Here is a 20374-nt window from a genome sequence, read left to right as displayed (position 1 = left end):
CCAGACAGGAGAGATGATGTGTGGTGATGGGTGGTCGCATGCTGCATCTGGAGCTCACGGCTGGTGTATCCAGTGCGGCCCGTGCCCATGGTCTGTGGGTTGAAGATGCTGATCTTGATGAAGTTGTTGGGTGCGAGTTGTTGAAGCCAGGTCCAGTCCCATCACCTCTGTGCTTCGCTAGGTTTCATCAAAGTCCAAAAACATGGTTGAAAATGCTGGAAGTTATCAAAATTCCCAGAAAAAAACACCGGAAAATTGTGAAACCACAAGGGGCTTGTGGATTCACAAGGACTTTACAACTCATTTGAAGTCAGAAAACATCACAAATTACAGGACATCTGTAACGGGAGGCAATATTTTTTCTCCCTTAAGAGAAAGCTTCTGGGTTTGCTTCTCTTGCATTTGCAAAAGGAAGATATCTTAAAAAACAGTATTACTCCTTCTAGGTATAATCACAATGGAATTTAAAATTTCAGAAAGAAATCAGAATGAAAAAATATTTTTCTGTTTCAGAAGACTGAAAACAAAGATTCCTGTCACTCTACGTCCCTCTTCCAAATGTAACTAGTTGTGTTTCAAGGAAAAGAAAGGAAGGAATCACTTCCATGCAGTCTGCAGGTGCCCTCATCCCAGAAACTGTTAAAGAAAGCAGAATAGCTGTACAGGACAGACGCATGATCAGTTGCAACTTGAATAGTTTCTCTATGCAAATCTAGACATTCTATCTCAGACAATACTTTCACACAGAAACTGGAAAGAGATAATTAGGGACATGGAAATAAATCTGGACACAGAAAAGAAAATGAAAGATGCAAAATAAGCTAATGGAGGAATCATAGTTATATCTTTTTTTTGTTACATGAAAAAAACTTCTCAGTTTTACCAGAGAATAACTTGCCCAAATACAATTTTAATGTTGTTTGTGATACTAAATTTGTTCCACTGCATCCTCTCTCTGTAAAACAAGTGACACAAACAGGATGAGCTTGTACTGGCAATGACTTCTATTTGGAAGGTAAAAATCTGGGCCCATTGAGACCAATGATAGCTGCCAATAAATTTAAATGAACGCGCCTTCATCCAAAGTCTTGCTGTTTCCCAGTGTTCAGCTCTGGTTAAGCTAATGGCTTGATTCTTCAAATTTTTATGTGGATGAGCAACTGTGCTCATTGCAAGATCTCTCACAGCTAAGTAACTTTCCTATTTGTAGTGTTGGGAAACACTACAAACAAATAGGCAAATGGCAGCTTGGGGCATTATTACTATGGTAGCAGACTGTCCTATGCCTTTGTATTACTTGTGAGCTCTGCAGTCTTAGTGCATTGACTGACACTTGACCTGTAAGAATGGTCTGATCCGAAAGGCAACAACAGAGGGATGTTGCGTAAAAGCAATGTTATTTCGTGTGTAATATGCAATGGAGGAGAGAAACCTTTGCATGCATTCACAGCTTTCGGTTATGTCTGCAGGACTGAAAATCGATTGGGATCTTTGCCATGTGGCCAACTGAAGGCAAAATTCAAATTTAGATTCTTGTGAAACCTTGGGGTGGCCCACACCCTGCCAAATGCTAGGTACTGCTTAAATGGGCCATGCTAGACACAGTTCATTAAGTTATTGCTGCCCATAGTGCACTGGCCTTTTACTTCTATGTAACACAAATACTTTGGGTTTGTTTTCCTTCTTCCAGCCCAACGGTGAATCATCTTTTATTCACAAGACGTGACTAAGGTAAAATTTATTGCTCATATAGTGTATCAATAAATTAAACTTTAGACCAATCTTGGTTCCAGAGATCTATTATTCACTTCCGCATATTTTTAAGGGACTAGAGTCAGAATATAGACATCAAATATAAAAAACTGCACTTACAAAGGTATGAGATGCATTAAAGTTTACACAAGGTCTAATTTTCTTCCACAGTTGTTTTATGTACTGGTGACTACACTGTAAGTTACTGAATTAAATCCAATTAATGGAAAGAAAATAATTTGTTGCCAAGTATAAACCACTCTTAGAATTCAAGAAATTAAAACTGTTGCTCTAAGAGGTGAAATTATTTCTTTACTTAAAGAGACCTGTGCCCTAAGCTCCTGACCATCATGGTTGCCTTTCACTGGAAGCTTTCCAGCTTCTCCACACACATCTCCACAGCTGTATTCCAGCCGAGACCTTACCACCACCAGCCAGAGGAGGACAGTAACTTCCCTGACTCTGCTGGTCATGATTGTCCTAACATAATTTAATATTTGGTTTTCTTTAGTCACAGTGGAAGTTCAATTTGAAGTTTAATGACTTTTTGTTAGGAAAAAATGTGTTTCATGATGTCGACTTATAAACATATTTATATTTTATAAATATAAATAAATATTTCTATTTATACTATATAAAAAGTTATATAGTATAAAAACCTTTTTCATGCTTCCTTTTCATTAATTTATGATTTTTATTTTTTCATTTTTGAAGATGATTTAGAAACAAAATTATTTGTAATGGTAGTGTTACTCTGGCACAGAGCCACTCTTGTGTACCATAGCTCCACTTCAACAGATCCTGTGCAAACACTGAACAAAAAATACTCTCCTTAAAAGAATTTGCTTCAACTTCAAGATTCTGCTTCATAGTACTAATCTTTTGGTCTAAATGACTTTGGAACTCTAATATGACTAATCTGCTCTGGCTTTTGGACAGCTAACATGAAACACTGGAAAAATGAGTAATTTCCCTACCTGGAAATGGCCTCTTTGCTGCCAGGGCATGCTGTGTCTTCGTGTCCAGCTTGCTGCCCATTCCACCCCCAGGGCCTTTCCCGCAGAGCTGCTCCCCAACCAAGGAGTCCCCAGCCTGTGGCCCGCCAGGAGGTTAGTCCATTGCAGGGGCAGGACTTTGTATTTTTCATTGTTGAATTTCATAAGGTTCCTGCTGCCCCATCCCCATAGCCTGTCTGTGTCCCTTTGTACAGCAGCCCTGCCCTTGAGTATATTGATCCTACTTTGGTGTCCTCTGCAGAAAAGATGCGAGTGCACTCCACTGCCTTTTCCAGGTCACTGATAAAAATGTTAAACTGGACAGGTCCCAGCACAGACTTCTGTGGTACCCTATTTTTCACTAGCCTTCACTTAGAGTACAAACCATTAACTAACTATGACTGTCTGAGCCCAGCAGCCAATCTGTGGCAATCCATGCAACTGTGCATCCAGACCACAAGGTCCTGATTAGGATACAAGAACATTTTCTCAAACGTTGCTGAAAACCTTGATAAAGTTGAAGGTAAACTTTCGCCACTCTCCCCTCACCCACAAATCTAGTAATTTTATCAGTGAAGGCAATCAAGTTGGCCACAAAAGATAGGATTGACCAGGTGTCAATCCATGCTGGCTATTCTCAGTCACCTCTTCTCACTTCTTGTGCCCAGATACATGTTCTAAGAGGATTCACTGATTTTCTGTAATTTAATGGACTTGGACCCTATAACACTAGATTTAGTATAAGCTCTTTCTTTTTAGACACAAAGTTTACAGTGTCAGTTCACTGGTCATTTGTACAACTAGGAGCCCATTGACTTCAGTGAAATTACTCCTCATTATATGACAAAAATGTTAATAACAGAGTAGTGCAGCACTGGACCAGATTGCCCAAGCAGGTTATGAAATCGTAACATTCAATTATCAGCCACTTACAGACTTATTCCTTTGGAAAAGTGTCCTTAGGTTTCTTTGTGGTAAGCACAATAAAATAATTTCAGTTTCTTGTAAGACTGTAAGATTCCCTTTTATGACATAGAAAATCTCAATGCTCAAGAATCATTTTGTAGAAAAGTGATCTGCAATTATAATTTGTCCCCATATTGCCATATAGGATTGCACTTAGGAAGACAAATAGAACAATATGAGCTATAAATTTCCTTCCTCGTTATGAATGATCAGGATCCTGGCAAGGCGTCATGCCTGATATAAATATGTGAAATATGGTCTTTCACTAGTGAATTTAGGTAAGCTTGGTTTAATAAGAAAAAAGCTGAAAAAGTCTTTGTGATCATGGAAGATCTCAAGTCCTGCTGTGAGAGAGAAAGTGGCCAAGATGGCAAAAAAAAGTAACAGCAATTCTTGAGAGGTATTGCTGACCACCTTAAGTCCTGAATGTATCAGAGGCAAGCCATACAAAGACAAGCATATATCATACTTCTTTATATTTCTGTCTTCTCCTTTTTACTTCCCCAAACGAAGGGAAACAAAACATGTTACAAGAGCATTTACATTAAGAAAAAATAATTACAGCCTCAAACATTTTTAAATTGAGATAATGGCTTTACATGACCTGCTGCTAACTGTGATTCTGCTCATGTTTTGCTAATTTTTTTCCTCATAATATTCTGTTACTCCATTATGGGGGTTTTTTTGGTTCAACAAACATGTCAAAAACGTGAAGCAGTGTTATTTTATAAATATTGGAGCCTGAAGCCTGATAAAATTAATGTAACATTTTGTACTGGTGGATTTTAAATGCCTTCTGTACTACATTATTTCCCATTAATAGTGTTCCATCCCTGGCCTCGTCACACTGTTTTGAAAGCTTTGTTCACCTAAAAAGGAAAAAAACGTGCTCCTTTTCTGTAATTTAATAAACTTAGATGTTGTACTGTCAGGTTCAACAGAAATTTTTGATTTTACATTATGAAGCAAACATTTGCAATGCCAGTTCTCTAGTTGTTTGTATTGCTACAAACTCCATTGATTACAGGGAAGTCATTCCTGAATTAAAGAAGTGTAACTAGCAGAATCATGTTACACGCCACAGTGTTACTCTATTGACCAAAGCACTAAGGTTTCTTGTACCATGGGACAACCCATAGTACAACACAGGAGAACCGAGGAGAAGTGTTACATGAATGTAATGCATGCTCTGTGTTTTGAAGTTTATGGCTTTACTTCTCAAGGTGAGACTTTTCTGTGGTTGTTTCGCCAATCAATCACTGGGCTGGAGTGTTATCTTAATTAACACAAATACACATATTACTGAGATTGTGCAACAGAACTAAACCACATCCACAACACTGTTTATTCAGTGTTATAAAGTTAATAATTAATACAGCAGCTTCTTTCACTGTTGTTACTGAAATAAGAATAGTGAAATACTATTTTAGCCATTTTTAAAGCAAAAATAGAAGCTGAGCGATTCCCAACCCCTTCTTTTGCCAAAGGATATTCTGACAATGTTCCTTTCAAGGAGGGCTATCTGAGATTCATGTAAGTCAGTTCAATAAGAACTTCCTTTTGGACAAACAGCCTACAAATGTTTTCCAAAACAGACTTTAAAAACATAAGCTTTTTCTTTATAGGTGTTTTGAAGATATGTTGGAGAAAGATACCCACACATTCTAGCTAAAAAAACTGAGGGTTTTTTTTTTCTAGTTGTAAAAGGAAAGCCATATAACCTCTTCTATGCATGCATAGCACTGTTTTGTCACTAACAAAAGCACTTGACTTACCTATCTCTTCCAAATATCCCATCTGAAGACTAAACTGTTGTACAATTCTAGCAGGACCGAAAATTATGCAAGGGCATTTTGCTACCTGTATCAAGGGAGTCAGGATTTCATCATTAGACTATAAGCATAAATTATGAAATGAAGAAGAATTAAAAGAATACAAGAGGCTGCAGAACCTTATGTACATTATGCAGGAGGCTTTATGCCCCCCAGGGTTTTCATATACCTCAGATGCATCAAATGATGCAAGAGAGCATGCCATGACCTTTACGTTTGCCATGTGTCATTTTTTTCCTCTTCCCCTGCCTTAGAGATCATTAACCTTGAGCCTCAAGAAAACTACTTATTTTCTTCTTATTTTTTACTGTGTCCAGCACAATTGCAGTGTAGTAGCTTTTTGGGAAAAAACATTCAGCGCACACTTACTTTTGTAAATGCTAAAAACATAAGAAAGCAGAAAAATAGTATTTATAATAGGATAGCTCCTAAGCATTGCAGTAGATAAGCAGGACATCGTTATCATCCATGCTGTATAAATACATACACAGCCTGTTAAAGAATCTTTTTCACAGAGCCTACAATTTAAATGGACAAGACAGAAAGGAGAATAGAGAGAAAACTCAATTACACAGAAAACAACTCACCCAAGGTCACACCACAGCTGACCAAAGGCCCTGTGTTGACACAATGGAGCCACTACTGACAGTGCTACTAAAAGTTCCCATATTTTTAAAGCTTTAGCCTACAGCTCTATCCATGGGACCATGCTGCTAATCAACTATCAAATACATTCAAGGTACCATAGAATCATAGGTGGGAAAACACCTCTAAGATCATCAAGTCCAACCATAATCCCAACACCACCATGCCTACTAAACCATATCCCAAAGTGCATCACCTTGCAAACTCAAGGTGGTTTTTTGAACACCTCCAGGGATGGTGACTCAATCACCTCCCTGGGGAGTCTATTCCAATACCTGACCGCTTTTTCAGTAAATAATTTTTTTCCTAATATCTAGTCTAAACATCCCCTTACGCAGCTTGAGGACACTGCCTCTTGTCCTATCACTAGTTACCTGGGAGACAAACACTGGCCTGTAGTTCCCAGGATTCTCCTTCTGGCCCTTCTTGTAGATGGGTGTTACACTGGCAAGCCTCCAGTCATCTGGGACCTCTCCTGTTAGCCAGGACTGCTGACAGATGATGGACATTGGCTTAGCCAGCTCCTCTGCCATTTCCCTCAGCACTCTCGGGTGGATCCCATCAGGCCCCATAAACTTGTAAGCGTCCAGGTGGCATAGCTGGTCGTCAACTCCTTCCTCCTGGATTGTAGGAGGTTTATTCTGCTCTCCTTCCCTACTTCCAGCACTGGAGGCTGACTACCCTGGGAATAACCAGTCCGACTATTAAACATGGAGGCAAAGAAGGTATTAAGGACCTCAGCCTTTTCCTCATTCTTCTTGACAATAGTCCCCCTCGCATCCAATAAGGGATGGAGAATCTGCTTGGCCCTCTTTTTGTGGTTGATGTATTTGTAAAAACATTTTTTGTTATCCCTTGCAGCAGTGGCCAACCTGAGTTCTAGCTGGGCTTTTGCCTTTCCAATTTCTTCTCTGCACGACCTAATGAGACCCCTGTACTCCTCTTGAATCATCTGCCCTTTCTTCCACAACTGGTAGATGCTCCTTTTTTTCCTGAGTCCCAGCAAGAGCTCCCTGTTCAGCCAGGCCAGTCGTCTTCCCCAATGGTTTGTCTTGTGGCACATGAGGACAGCCTGCTCCTGTGCCTTTAAGACCTCCTCCCTGAAGAATGTTCAGCCTGCCTGGACCCCTTTGCCCTTCAGGACTCTCTCCCAGGGGACCGTCTCAACCAGTGTTCTGAACAGGCCAAAGTCTGCCCTCTGGAAGTCCATGGTGGTGGTTTTGCTGGCCCCCCTCTTATCTTCACCAAGAACCGAGAACTGTCTTTTCACGATCACTAAGCCCAAGACGGCCTCTGACCACCACATCTCCCACTAGTCCTTCTCTGTTAGTAAACAGCAGGTCTAGCAAGTCACCTCCCTTGGTAGGCTCACTTACCAGCTGCGTCAGGAAGTTATCATCTTCCACACACTCCAGGAACCTCCAAGACTGTTTCCTCTCTGCTGTGTTGTATTTCCAGCAGATGTCCAGTAAGTTAAAGAAGTCCCCCACAAGAATGGTTACCGATTGTGAGACTTCTGCCAGCCGCTTGTAGAAAACTTCACCTGCCTCTTCATCCTGGTTGGGTGGTCTATAACAGACTCCCAGCAGGATGTCTGCCTTGTTGGCTTTCCCCCTCATCTTTGCCCATAAGCGTTCAACCTTGTCATCACAGTTGTTGACCTCTATACAATGAAAGCAGTCCCTAACATACAGAGCCACCACACCGCCTCTCTTTTCTCGCCTATCCCTTCCGAAGAGCTTATAGCCTTTCATCGCAGCACTGCGGTCATGAAAGTTATCCCACTATGTTTCTGTGATGGCGACCAAGTCATAGCTGTCCTGCTGCACAATGGCTTCCAGCTCCTCCTGTTTATTGCCCATGCTGCATCCATTGGTGTAGATGCACTTGAGCTGGGCTATCAATCTCACCCTCAGCATTGGCATGCCTGGGTTCATCTCTAGTGAGGTGGGTTATATCCACTTCCCCCTTCGAATCTGGTTTAAATCCCTCTTAACGAGCCCCGCCAGCTAGTGGGCAAGAATCTTTTTTTTCCTTTGAGACAGCTGGACTCCATCTGTCACCAGCAGGCCCTGTGCTGTGTAAACATCCCCGTGATCAAAGAAAGCAGCAACATAGGGTTGGTTAGTCATTGGAAGAGAAGCTAGGAGGTCTCCTGCAATTTAAGTATTATTACTCTGGTCTGACAAGTTACCAAACAAACAGAAGAAACAGCAAGCAACTAGATGTTAAAATGTTAGAGTAATATTAACCTTCTCAGTACTCAGATTTACAAATGAAATTATTTCAAGCAGTAAGAAGAGTTTCCTGGAGCTGCTGCCAACATTAACAAAGTCTCAATAATGTCCTTCTTATTCCTTATTACACCTCCATTCACAACTGCTCTAAAGAAAGGTGCAAAAAAATGGAAATAGTAAGAACAAAGGAGAAGTAGTAGAAATATTCCTATCTCCAATACCTAATGGGCTAAAGAGTCAAAAAAGCAAAACACCTTAATATGCTGCAAGAAAGCTGATAGAATTCCAACATCAAAGCAGGCTGCAGAAATGTGTAATATGGTTTATTGTTCTATTATTATAATCATCATGTGAGAGATTCAGAGCCCTGAACAAACCAGTTTTAAATAGAATATAATTTCTGGCAGAATACTGTTGCAAAACATGTTGAAATAACCACAATAATATGATATAAAATTGAGGACAATTAAACAGAGGAACTAGAAATTCTTTGCTACAGAAATAAAAAAGTTATTTCAGAATAATTGCTTGTAACATACTCTACTACTTATCTAAAGAAGAAAATGGAAGTGTGGATTATGAAACACAATTTGTTCCCTAAAGTCTGTATAAGTAAGAGGAAACAACATTGTCAGCTCAGTGCTTTTAGATAACACCATGCAATACACGCATGGGAAGCATTAATAGATTGAGAAAGTGAAAAGAATTTTATCTGCTGTCTAGAAAAATTACTGAAAATACAAAGTTTCACATATATAAAAGCAACAATAACTTTAAAAATAGCTTTTTCTGTTACAGATCAACAGAATGAGCAGGGAGGGAGAATCATTTTATGGAAGGTAGTAGATAAGGTTCACGTATGTGTGCTGGTTTAAGATGAAGAATCCAAGCTCTTAATGAAAGGAAAGTCTGCTTGATACGATTAATTTCCAATAAATGTTGTATACATTTTGGAATACACAAATCATGAACATTCTCACTTCAGTTTCTGAAAAAGCTTTGACAATCCAATCTCTCTATTTGACTTCAATTCTACCATTTTTCTTCTCTGCATACTACACCATGAATTGCAACTTCACATGAGAAGAGAAAGTAATATATTAGAAAGGAAATTTATGTTCATAATTATTTGCATTTCTTTAGGCTACTGAAACTGCAGTTTAGCCCAACTGCTGTATATGATTTTCAGAATGAATTAGAACTCACAAAAGTCCTTTCACATAAAAAGTTACAGTCGTAAATCATAGATAATCCAGCAGTTCCAGTCAACAGTAGCTATTTTCTAAAGAGACATCCTTTTTCCTTGGGAGAACAGCAGCCCTGAACGAACAAATCCAAGCACCCTGAGAATGCAATGCAGATGCAGACGCAACCATTTCAACAACATGTTAGAGTACGGTATTGGAAAATTACTATTAAGAAGAATTTTAAACATATAATGAAGAGCATATGGAAATAAAAATCAAGGTCAGCAATTAATAACACAGGGCTGGCAGTCAAACGTGTCTCCTGCCAAACATAACATCTATTTTGACGCCTACTTTTCCACCATAACGCATAAGGAAATTAAGCATTTTGAATTTTAGGTGGTTATTTTCCTCTTTGGAATTGTGGACTTATACCGAGGCACTCTTAATTTATATGGCTGGTTATTAGTTTCTTGCCAACATCCCTAAACTATGATCGATGAGGGAGCCACACATCCCAAAATTCCTGTCATGTAAGCCCATTGCTTGCCACAACTGCATGCCTTTGTTTCCCTTCCTTCATTTTCCATTCCCCATCAACCTTCACCACCTTCCTCTCTCTCAGGAGAAATTACTTTTCAGGTGCATGGGTAGATCCAAGCCCATCTGTCCATGTTTCCATCAGGCTGGAGTAGAACTGGGTATAGTTTGGAAGACATCTATCCACGTTTAGTGGAGAACCACGTTAAAGACAATCTGCCTTCCTTTTCAATAGAGCTTGCTCCCTAGTTGTAAAGATAAACAATCCTGCTTACACAGCCTCTGACTTGGGTCTGGCTTGCATGTAGCCTGTTCAGACCATGAACAGAAATGCTCACCTGGTACTCACTGCCATAGACCTGCTCTTAGGCTCAGCTGTACTCTGTCTTCCCTGTCCTAATTCGTTAACATATTTCACATAACTGCAATGGCTTAGGACACAATACACATTGGAAAACAACATAGTATAAAAGCATGCATGTAGACACCAGAAACAAGAGGTTCTGTTTTCAAAACCTGACAGTGACTTACAGTGCAGATCTCTAGCATGTCATCCAGTCTCAGTACAAAATGAAAGCAGACTTTAAAGATGAAGCAGTGTCAAAGGAGTGTTTTGAAAAAACATCTCTGCAGCAGGTAAAAGGCACGGCACCCAAGCCTAGGCGATACAAACTACAGAGCTTCTCAACAGCTAAAGAACTTAAAACAGCAGAGAATTTAGTCCACCTAGAGCTACGTAAATGCTAGGAATTGTCAAACTGTCACTCTTAATTCGTATTTCTTTGAATGTGGCAAGGTTTGTCACTTGTCAGTGTATAAAACAAGGTACTTCTAACAACAATGATTATGAGTATCGCTTAATCTTTAATTGGAACCACACAGAATAAATTTAGCTACAGTAACTTTCATGTATGTCATAACATCCTGTGCTACTCTGTTCCATTAAATGGTCATTCCAAGACTATTGTATTGTTCCTGCCATCCATAGAGCAATGTTGCATAAAAAATACTAGACGGCATCCAAAAATTTCTTATGCAGGTATATGTCATCTTCTCACTAGTGAATACTTAGTGCAGTACATGTCTATTAAGTTAAGATCTTGAGCATCACTTATAAGGAAATATTGATTTTTTCTTCTTAATCCTACGACCATATGTAAAAGCCAGATCTTCCAAACAGAAATTAAAACACCTGTTTTATCTTTATCCTCTTTCTACAACAGCCTAATGACTTGTTTGCACTGTTTCTTACAGCTGTGCGGTGTCTTGATTATTTCAATGACTTTTCCACAATAATCAACACTTCTTTCCTCATCAGTGTACTGGATGATTGGTTTCTTTCTCCCAGACTGATTATTTTACATATTTCTATACCACACTGTATTTACCATCTGTTGACCCAATTATCTAAATGATCCAAACCCTCTTCAGTCTGGCTGCAGTTTCTCATTATTTGCTTTAACTTCTATTTCAGTAACATCTACAAACCATGAGGGCTTAATTTCCCTTCTACATCCACGTATCAGTAGATCTTAAGACTGCAGTCTAGAGGGTCAGATCCCACTGCAGAATATTCTGATGCAGTGGATGATTATTTCTTCAAATGGTGTTAAATATTATACTAGCCAATATGTATATAAAATTTCTGGATTACTTTCAAGTTTAGGTTCAAATGTTCATTCATGTTCATTCATCTGCTCAGGCTATTGCTCACTTTTAAGGATTTCAGAGTATTTTTGAAGTATGTAGCTACCATTGCAAAAATAAATAATTCGCTTCTCAGCTTTGTTAGATTTGTCTAACACTAACTACCTACTAACTAACAGAAAGAAGGTCAATACACAACCAGCTGCTCGTGTCCTCAGGTGCTCCTCACAACATGAGTTGCTTTACTGATATCCTGCAAGGATTAAACATTTCTACAGATGAAAGAGGGTTTCTGGGTATATGATGCATTTCATATGAGGATGGCTGTGATATCAACTCAAGATGCTACAGCAAACTTCAGTAAGCGGTAGTGGCTTTGAATTTTACAGAAGATACTAGTACAGTTTCTTTCTGAGAAGGACCAGCACAGAGGAGGTTTTCTAGAAGATGGTAAAAAGCCTTTTCTCACTGTGATTTTTAAATAAATGGGAGAAATCAGAAGGGAATGGTATATGCACAGGGAGAGTTAAAAGGCTGGAGGGTTTTTAGGGCAAGGGATTTGCAGTTTGCTCTAATTGCCTGCTTATGCCTTCATTATGGTTGAAGGGTTCTGGTAATTCACCATTATTAAATATTCAAGGACTGGTCTGGAGGAAGCATTCTTTGGGGATTGCTCTCATTACTCCAGTGCCAGTTGAAAATCCTGCTTTGTGTCTGTTCATGTGTGCAAATAAAGCTCTGCTTTTCCCTTTTTATTGACTTTCTTTACTAAAAAGGCTTCAAGCAGTGTGGTAACTTGAGATTATTTAAGAAATTAACACTTGTGCATCTTTCATGGAACTTTCCTCATGTTAGCAAGAAGAATATGCTTACTTTTTGGAGGCAGATGGTAAAAATGTGCCTCCCCATGAGTACAGCCTTTATATGTCCACACTCACTCTACTCCCACCATGCTAATACACTCCCTTACCTGCATTTTCCTCTCCTACAGACCTCACAGCATGAAAAGTCCGTTCTCTTACTTCCCTGTCAGGGTGGACCAGTATAAAACATAAAATGACGAGTTATACAGTAGTTTCAAGTCACTTGAAGAACAAATTGTCAGTTATGCTAGGGATATACTGCACTACTGGAAAGGCTCCATCAACACCAGGACCCTGTCATAATAGGGAATATTTACACATACCGTAATGGAGCGTCCTTTCTCCAAGTCTTCAAAACAAAAAGGCACAAAACACCTTCTTTTACTGGGTAGGGACTAACAGCACCTACAAAAACCTGGGAAGAGTGCTTGGTCATTGCATAGTACACCAGCATAGAGGTTTGTCTCATTTCTAGGTAAGTTTTTCACTGAGGTCTGAATTCTGCGGTGGGAGTAACAGCGAAAGTCCTTCAGATAGCACTGAGGGATCACAACTGTTATATTGTAGAAATCATTTGTCACCAGCAAGCATCTTTTAAGAAGGCTTGAGAGCTACTCTTGGAATTACGATGACGCGATGGTCTTGCGTTTGCACTCTAACGTTCAGCTCTGTGCGTATGTGTTCACTTTAGCAGTTTATAAGGAATATATAAAATCCTTTCAAATTCAAATTTTATAGGTTGCTACACAGAAAATTACAGAGTAATCACAGATCTTGGAGAGTCAAAGCAGCTATGGCTTGTGTCCTGGATTCTGTTGAGGTTTGTTCATCAAAAATCACATTTACTTTATCTTTGACCTGAAGCCAAATACTGCTTTCACTTATATTTTGATGACCTATGGCACAATCTGAAGGAAATGAAGTTGCAAAAGCTTGTGTTGATCATACACAAACAAACAAAAACCCTTTAACAACATGATGACAGAATTCAGTCTGTGGAATCAGTATTATAATTGGTAACATAGAATTCTGAGGATTACTCACTGCCTTTGTTTACGTCTAGGAAAAGTTTAGACGCTAGGGAAATTTTCTGTGTTGTTATTACAACTCTACCAGAGCTTGACACAACTTCGGTTTGGAATTTCTGATAGAGATGGGGAAAACATAGGTTTGCTTTCTATTCCTAATAAAATAAACAAGATTCCTTCTTCATGGAACCACCGAATAAGAAAACTGCAAACAAATCTAGGCAAGGATTCTCTGAAAATGGTATACCTACCAAAATAAAAACAATTTAGTCAGACTCAAGTTGGTGGCAAATTTGTCATAAATTCACCAAAGATTTTCAACTAAGTGAAAAAAGTGTTAAAGGCTGATTTTCACAAAACCATGGTTTAGTGGTCTGAGCACTTCAATACACAGGTGACTAACTCGTCCTCTGCCTGAAGAAGCTCAAAACACAAGTCTTCCACTCCTTGAAGAGTGTCCTGACTAGCAGCCTGTAAGTATCTTTGATTTTTCCTCTCTACTTTGCATAAACTGGTTAAATGAAAGTGATAATTCTTTCACATCTGCAGTAAGCACCCTATCAATCATTGTTGGTGGGGTTTATGGTTATTTTTTCAAGGTGGCTCTTTCTTCACACTAGCCTTGAAGTATTACAGTAATAACTGAAGCAGAGAGGGGTAGAGGGAGGGAATGATTCTCTGGTTTGGTAGTTTTAAAAATTGTTTAGGAATATTTCATGGTTCCAGAATTTGTGCTACTGAACACTGCTTTATTTACATAACATGACAGTGTCAACAGGAGAGACTGAGAATGCACTTTATCTCCTCTGAGCCTAAATAACCTATAGCTATGTGATACAGTGTTCCTCCTGAACAGGCAGACAATATGGGTTTGATTACCTTCTGACAGGGAAGGATCTGGACCCATGTGTCTTATAAGTTTTATACCTGATCTACTACATAAATGGGTATCTTTCTTCAGCAGTTTTGCAATTAAAAAATTAATTTTCATAATAAAAGCCAGACTTTTCATTCTAAAAAAAAAGGCAACCTGACTGGATCAGACCATCCGATCTCCAGCGGCAAATGGTGGTGGATGGCCTAATAAAGACTGCAAGAACAGGGCAAGCATATACTGCATTTCAGCACAATACTTTCCCATTTTCTAGCAGTCTGTAACTTAGGGACCACCTGAGCTTCTGATGGCATCTTTGTGTTTAATAGTCGCTAATGGGATGTTTCCTGCCATGAATTTGTCCAATCACTTTTTAAATCCATGTAAACTTGTAGCATCTGTGACAACCCGTGCAAAAAGTTTCGCAGCTTAATTATGTGAGGTGTGAGAATGTACATCACATTGCTCACTCAAATCTACCACCAGATAATGCAATCCGATAGCTTGTTCTTATGCAGGGAGAAGGCGGGAGAAGAGAGAAAGAGAATAATCATTCACTACCACGTCTTCCATGGCACCTGGACGTTTGTAGTCTTTTGTTATATGCCCCCTCAGCCATCTTAATCTCAGACTGAAATCATACACTATATAATAATTCTGGATGTACAAAGAGATCCATATCAACTAACACTGTCACCTTTCTCACAGTCTATCCTGAATCCACTGCCTCTTTCCTGAGGTGGAAGTGAACTGAACTGCACACAGCATTCAGGTACAGCATGGATTGCTACACACATACACCGCCAATTCAGAGAACAGCACAGTGATGGTTGCTTTGGAGCCTAGTCCTTCCTCGGCTCCTAAATTCATTCATTTTTGGCCTGAAAGAATGCTGAGCGGAGAACTACCATAACCTCAACAACTGAACATTAATAATTAGCTCATGGCCTACTACACTGTACATATATACACTACTCTGTATCTATATTAGTGAGTTATGCCTGTTTTTTTTGTCACATAGTTACTTAACTTCTCAGAGTCAGCCCTCATCTATGTTACTCAGAAAAACTGAGTACTGTCAACAGTCTCTGTGACCTCGTTCTTCACACCCTTTCGCACTCTAGCTGGTGACTTTCCCAAAGAAGTCTCTTAAAACTGTGACCTACTTTTTATGAAGGTTTTTGTATTGGTCGGGAACTATCTTTTTCTTCCTCAAGAGTTTTGGTTTTCCCTTGGTGCTTTTTTGGCACTTCTCTCATCTTGGGCCTTTTGGTATCACAGTGTTTGTGAGTGTCTGGTGCTAGCTAACATTCATTTTGTCTGTTTGTTCGATAGACCTCCTCTTTGGCAACTGACCCTTCATGGTTCTTTTGCTACAGTCTGATCTTCTCTTAGCAGTCCTTTCACACATTCCTCATCTATTGGCCCTCTGCATACTCTGTCAGAATTTCTGTTTCCATTGTGTCTGTAAGTAGATGCATAATTTTCTCAATACCTTTCCAAGTTACTGCTAAAAATCTTTGTAGCCTCACGTGTTATGTTGCTACAAAATAAAAAGTGCCGGAGGTTAAGTTATTTCCTATTCTGTTTTTTCGGATGTAACATTAAACCTCTGCAGGATCACAGAATCACAGAATCACAGAATTGTAGGGGTTGGAAGGGACCTCTGTGGGTCATCTAGTCCAACCCCCCTGCCAAAGCAGGGTCACATACAGCAGGCTGCACAGGACCTTGTCCAGGCGGGTCTTGAATATCTCCAGAGAAGGAGACTCCACAACCTCCCTGGGCAGCCTGTTCCAGTGCTCCATCACCCTCAGAGGGAAGAAGCTCTTCCTCATGTTCAGACGGAACTTCCTGTGCCTCAATTTGTGCCCATTGCCCCTTGTCCTGTCAGTGGGCACCACTGAAAAGAGCTTGGCCCCATCCTCCTGACACCCACCCTTCAGATATTTGTAGGCATTTATAAGGTCCCCTCGCAGCCTTCTCTTCTTCAGGCTGAACAAGCCCAGTTCCCTCAACCTCTCCTCGTAGGGGAGATGCTCCAGTCCCCTCATCATCCTCGTAGCCCTCCGCTGGACTCTCTCCAGTAGCTCTTCATCTTTCTTGAACTGGGGAGCCCAGAACTGGACACAGTACTCCAGATGAGGCCTCACTACAGCAGTGTAGAGGGGAAGGAGAACCTCCCTCGTCCTGCTGGCCACACTCTTCTTGATGCACCCCAGGATCCCATTGGCTTTCTTGGCAGCCAGGGCACACTGCTGGCTCATGGTCAACCTGTCGTCCACCAGGACGCCCAGGTCCCTCTCCACAGAGCTGCTCTCCAGCAGGTCCACCCCAAGCCTGTACTGGTGCATGAGGTTGTTCCTCCCCAGGTGCAGGACCCTGCATTTGGCTTTGTTGAACCTCATCAGGTTCCTCTCTGCCCAGCTTTCCAGCCTATCCAGGTCACGCTGAATGGCAGCACAGCCTTCTGGTGTATCTACCTTCGTTCTTCTGTTCTGTATATACCTTCGTTCTTCTGTTATCCTCCCTTACACCTTGTTTAACAGTGGCGGCTTTTGATGGTCTTTCCATAGGCTTTTTATTAGATTACATTGTCTCCAGTATCTGGTCTATCAGCAGTCATCATGCCACCTATGAAGATTTTGTGCTTTCAGCTGCCCCTTTCAGTTTCCTTTTCTAAGGTGCTTCCTCATTTTTCTTGGAACTCCCTTTTTGTCATCAAGCATATCCAAAGTGAATGCTGGCCTCTGTCATTTCTGCAAGAACACATGGAAGGGCGGCATGGCACCTCCATGTGCACAGTGCTTCGGACAGTGCTTGTGCACGCTTTGGTCCCAAGGCAAGGCAGACAACTCCTCTCCTGGGTTTCCCTCGATGAATTTACTTGTCTGTGGCAGCGCAGGCAGCAGGGAAGCCTTGCTGTTCCTGACCATGTCTGAGATTTCAGTGTGCGTTTTCTGTTGTTTCACTTACTTTAGTGATGTGAATTTACACCAATTTCTCTGACACTCATGCCAACATGATCTATTTTGTAACACCGTGCTTCAAAGGGTTCAGGAAAGGCAGTGTCTCACTTTACTCTGTCTGGTACTCGAGTATGTGCCGAGCAGATGATTTTCTGAGTTTCATTTCAATAGGGGATTGTGAGAGATAAAAAAAGAGAAAAGTTAAATGGAGGCTAAGCTTTTTTTTCCTCTTCCATTTTCAAGTTTGCAGCCAAGCCAAGACAACTGTTCCCCAGCCCTAATTTCAGCACTTTTCACAGAAGAAACACTACAAATTTTTCTTGTTTTAGTGTTTTTTCGGTTGACCATTGTTTGTTATTCAAAGTTAGATTTCAGTATATTTGCGTGTCTGCACTTAACAGCTTAGAAAATGTAAATTGAAAGTTAATTACACTGAAATATGAGGGAAAATAAAATTATTATCTCAACATTAATAGTGTCAAGGAAACGTATTTCAATACTTCAGTTAAACTGTGTAGTTATCGAGATCGGTATTAAATTATATGGCTTAGGCTATCTGTAAGGGGAAAACTAGATTATCCATTATTCTGTCTGCCTTTACTATTTCTGAAAATGTATAGTCCTCTGATCTATCATAACACATAATTGCTTTTTCTTCTTTTTTTTCCTTTCTCTGTCTTTCTTTGGCCCTGAATGCTTGTATCAGAACATCAGTAGCTTACTGTAGCGAGTTATTTTGACTTGATCTACCTCTGCTTTACTGCAGATACTGCAGCCTTGGCTAGAAGTATAAATTTGACAGGCAAATTCCACTCACTTTCATCACCAAATATTCTGAATTACCAAAGGAAAACTATTAACAATTTTCTGACATAAAAATACTGCCTTTTGTCACTGTCATGCAATAACTAGAATAAGCAAACAAGCAAGTGCTCATTTTCTCATTGAGCTGATGTCTGTCTGTAGTCTTACCCACTGGAGCTTTCCTATTTAGTGTCACATGCTTACAAGAACTATTAAATTTAAAATGTAACACTTTTCCAGAGAAAGTTCCAGTTGAGTTTAAAACCCTGTGATGTCCTATACTTGCAGAAATGGCATTTGGAGATTGCAGGCACCTAATAGGTGAAAGCTGTAGGACAGGGAACCTTTCTTGGTTGAATCTCCTCTCCTTTACTTACATCTCTAAAGACTGAAGCAACATTGAGACAGTCCTAACCCAAGGACTTTGTCTCACTTTGGGTAAATATCTAAATTAGTCAATGGAAGGGCAGGCAGATACTTATTTTTAGTAATATGGGGATAGTCTGTCTTTCACTGTGTTTTTCAAATCACCTCATCTCTAATTTCCAAAAGGTGTCTCATTCGTCCAGCTACAAACTAAAAGTATTTCAATATTACAGGAGAAATTTTTTTCCTTTTTTTGTTATGTCCATGACAAATGTGATAGCAACCTTGTATCTGTATTCACAGGGGTTCCCCAAATATTGTTACTAGTGATAGAGATGATACAGTGATAACTCTGGCTTGGTATTTTTATATCATCTGTCAACTATAGGAAGACATCTGGAAAGAGGCCACAATTTTCCTGTTCTCATTATTCTGAAAATATACTTTTACAGTGATACTCATTGGTGATAAGTGCAGATTCGAGCATATAACACCAGTGATTGAATCATTCAGCATTCTTTCTGAAATTACCTTCTTTTCAAAAGAAGAAAAATCACATAATCTTTGAACAAAATATTATTGTTTTGCTGGCATTATATTTTATCTTTAAAACTAGGTAGAGGGTTTTGTGTAGAATCAGCAAGTCAAATCCCTTAGAAAAGTTTGAAAATGTTGAACTTCAACTAAAGTTCCCATGTTGCATTGTGGTGGTTTCACCCCTTCCATCAGGAAATTTGGGAACAAAAGTTAGATTTTTAAAAGTTTCTTATTGTTACAATAGTTTGCATAAATCCTTTGGGCTGAGACAAGTGGTAGCGGTTTCCCAAATCTATTAATGAATTTCACACTAAATACTTTGTAGCTTTTAGAAACAAGGGACTTAACCTAAATTGCTTTACCATCATTTTGAAAATATGACAGTCTTCCCGATGGTAACATCTATTTTTTTTTTACTGGTACTCTAATTCAGAACCGTAAAATCTGACTATAATAGCATTGTCCTGGTTGAGTTTCCTTCATTTCATACCTCCTTACAGTCATTACAGTAGTCTACACTGATGAGCATCCAGGCTAAAGCACAGATGGTGGTCAGAGTGTAACTTTCAGTTTTGAGTACTCCAATTAATCCATTCCCCTGGGACTTCCACTCCCAAAACAAGGTCACTTGGGGCCTGGCCAGTGACAGTGACAAACAGTGCTTCTAATTAAAGAATCCAAAAACACTGTTAGTGCTGTTTGCAGTTTCTCAGGGACCAGTAAGAAAAACATTTTAGCCTCACACTTTGCTGATTATTATGAAATAAAACTATACTTGTAATTAATGAGGCTAGGCAATACTAAACCTTTAGCCTTAATTTAATTCGCGTACACGGTGACATAAGATCATATAAAATAGGAGTGTCAGTGACAGTGTCTCACAGTAAATGGAAACAACCACGCTCAGTGGACTTGTGTTGCCACAAAGTATCTTTACAGGCTGCTGGAGAAATGGTCATTGCAATGTACCACACTTAGGTTTCATTAATACATAACCAAAGTATAGAATTGTTCCATAAATCTTAAAGACGAATGACTACTGTCACGGCTTTGTCACAGACTTATCTCTACTCCCTACACTTGTGCGCTGAGATAATAATAGCAACATGACATTTGATCTTGAGTAAGGGGA

At 39.7% G+C, this 20374-nt stretch overlaps 1 protein-coding gene and 1 long non-coding RNA gene across 7 annotated transcripts in view; one reads left to right on the top strand and one right to left on the bottom strand.

The window, feature by feature from the left end:
• The window catches only part of DSCAM (DS cell adhesion molecule), a 509926-nt gene that overhangs the window by 256320 nt on the left and 233232 nt on the right, over nt 1-20374 (bottom strand). The window lies entirely within an intron of this gene.
• The window catches only part of LOC142362577 (uncharacterized), a 110222-nt gene that overhangs the window by 64289 nt on the left and 25559 nt on the right, over nt 1-20374 (top strand). The gene's annotated exons all lie outside the window — the stretch shown is intronic.

This window comes from Opisthocomus hoazin, chromosome 1 (genome assembly GCF_030867145.1).
Source record: "Opisthocomus hoazin isolate bOpiHoa1 chromosome 1, bOpiHoa1.hap1, whole genome shotgun sequence".
Classification (NCBI taxonomy): Eukaryota; Metazoa; Chordata; class Aves; order Opisthocomiformes; family Opisthocomidae; genus Opisthocomus; species Opisthocomus hoazin.
This window is presented reverse-complemented; position numbering and strand designations above follow the sequence as displayed.